Source organism: Papaver somniferum, chromosome 2, assembly GCF_003573695.1.
Source record: "Papaver somniferum cultivar HN1 chromosome 2, ASM357369v1, whole genome shotgun sequence".
In the NCBI taxonomy this organism is placed as follows: domain Eukaryota; kingdom Viridiplantae; phylum Streptophyta; class Magnoliopsida; order Ranunculales; family Papaveraceae; genus Papaver; species Papaver somniferum.
The window spans coordinates 8,683,892-8,685,817 of NC_039359.1; the positions used below are offsets into that span (position 1 = coordinate 8,683,892).

Sequence of the window (1,926 nt, forward strand, 5' to 3'; positions counted from 1 at the left end):
TAATTTTTCTTTTCTTTTTGGACACTTGGACATTAAACTTTGGACATTATTATTTTTAAACCCTAAGGAAGGGTTGGTTTAAATATAAACTGTGTGCAGAGAAGGACGGTGATTACGATATCGCCTCGGCCCCTCGGGTTCGTACATGACATAGGAGTCGTGGCCCGAGTCGACTTCAGCGGTTCTTCGCCCGTCTGGTACGGGAGGTAAGTTTTTCGAAACACCCGCGAATCCCCTGTCAGCGGGTTTACTGTATTCCTTCGTTTGCATATATTGAGGACTTGAAAACGGCTGCTTTAATTTCCTAGTAAAGGGCAAGGACTGGCCATACAAGATAAGGGTTCGGATTTCATCACCGTCTCTTCTTCCCGCCTTAGGAAAACGAAACCAAACGCGAACCTAAGCCTAAAATTTTGACTAGAACGAGACCTATAGGGTAACGAGCTTAATAGGAAAGTCGTTCGAAGAATATTGGTTACTCTTTTGAGCATACTTCGAAGTTCTTGAAGGTTTCTGTGAGTTGAATGCGTGACTGCGCCGCCTTGTAACCGGTGAGGCCTTGGGTATCAAAGCTCCACTAAGCTTCCCTCGCCTCGATTCAACTTACTTTGACTCGGATTGATTCCAGAGGGGTTTGCTCAGATTGTAACGAGTTCCTTTTCGAAAGAATAGAAGCTGGTCTAGAAACAATCTAAGTGGAGCCATCATGCTTTTTGTTTGCTAGAAATTTAGGTTTGATTTGGTTGAGTCAGCCTTGTTTTTGTTTGCATAGAATTCCCTACCTTATTCTGTTGCATGCCTGAACGTAAAAGAGACGCCCTAGGTAGATTTGTTAAAGAGAAACCTAGTAGTTCTAAGCGTCTTGATTACCTCAATTTAGAAAGTCCGATTCGTGAAGATTCCGTTTTGAACGTCCGTTTGAGGAAAGAATCCCTGATAGTCCAATAGCGCCAGAAATGGCAACTTTGAAAGCCTTGTTGAATCCTACTAGGACTACTCGTCCCTCGTGTATCAGGTTACCTGAAACTGAAGCAAATTATGAACTTAAGCCTGGAACCTTACAGTTGCTCCCAATTTTTAGGGAAAGAAAATGAAAACCCCTATTTCCATGTTAGGGACTTTGAGGAAATTTGTAGTACCCTGAAAATTAGAAACCTTGATGATGATGCTTTAAAACTCAGGTTATTCCCCTTTTCCTTAAAAGATAAAGCCAAGTCGTGGCTGTATAGTTTGGCTTCCGAATCAATTGAAACCTATGAACAACTTACATCTGCCTTTTTGAACAAGTTTTTCCCTAGGCACAAAACCTCGTCTATTAGGACGCAAATCTGCACGTTTACACAACAGGAGGGAGAATCTTTGTATAGGTATTTGGAAAGGTTCAATGATTTATTAGCCCAATGTCCTCATCATGGTTTAGAAAAGGTTAGGTTAGTTCAGATCCTTTATGAGGGTTTAGATTATCCCACCACACTACAGTAGAGTCCATGTGTACAGGTGGGTTTGAAAACCAAACAGTTGATGATGCGATGACATATTTGCATGAAATCGCCGAAAAGACCCAACAATGGGAAAGCAATAGGGTACCCCAGAAAACAATTCTTCTAGGCAGAGGAAACGTTAATAGGGTAGAAGGAAGCTTTGAATCAGATGCCAAAATTGCTGCTATAGCGAAAAGGTTAGAAGCTTTAGAAGTGGGTCACACTAGTGGTAGATTGGAGCCTTTTTGGGAAGGCCAGAATAATGAAGAGCAAGCCAATGCTCTCTATAATAACACTAGGTATGATAACCGTCAGAAGTTTGACCCATATTCAGAAACCTATAATCCTGGTTGGAGAAACCATCCGAACCTTTCATGGTCTAAGGGCCAGAGTCAAGGTCAGTTTAGTAATTCTAATGCTCCCCCAGGTTTTGGTTACACTAAGA

At 41.8% G+C, this 1,926-nt stretch overlaps 1 pseudogene; it reads right to left on the bottom strand.

Moving 5' to 3' along the window:
- Positions 1–1,318: 1,318 nt before the first annotated feature.
- LOC113354627 lies at positions 1,319–1,418 on the bottom strand (annotated as a pseudogene).
- Positions 1,419–1,926: the final 508 nt, after the last annotated feature.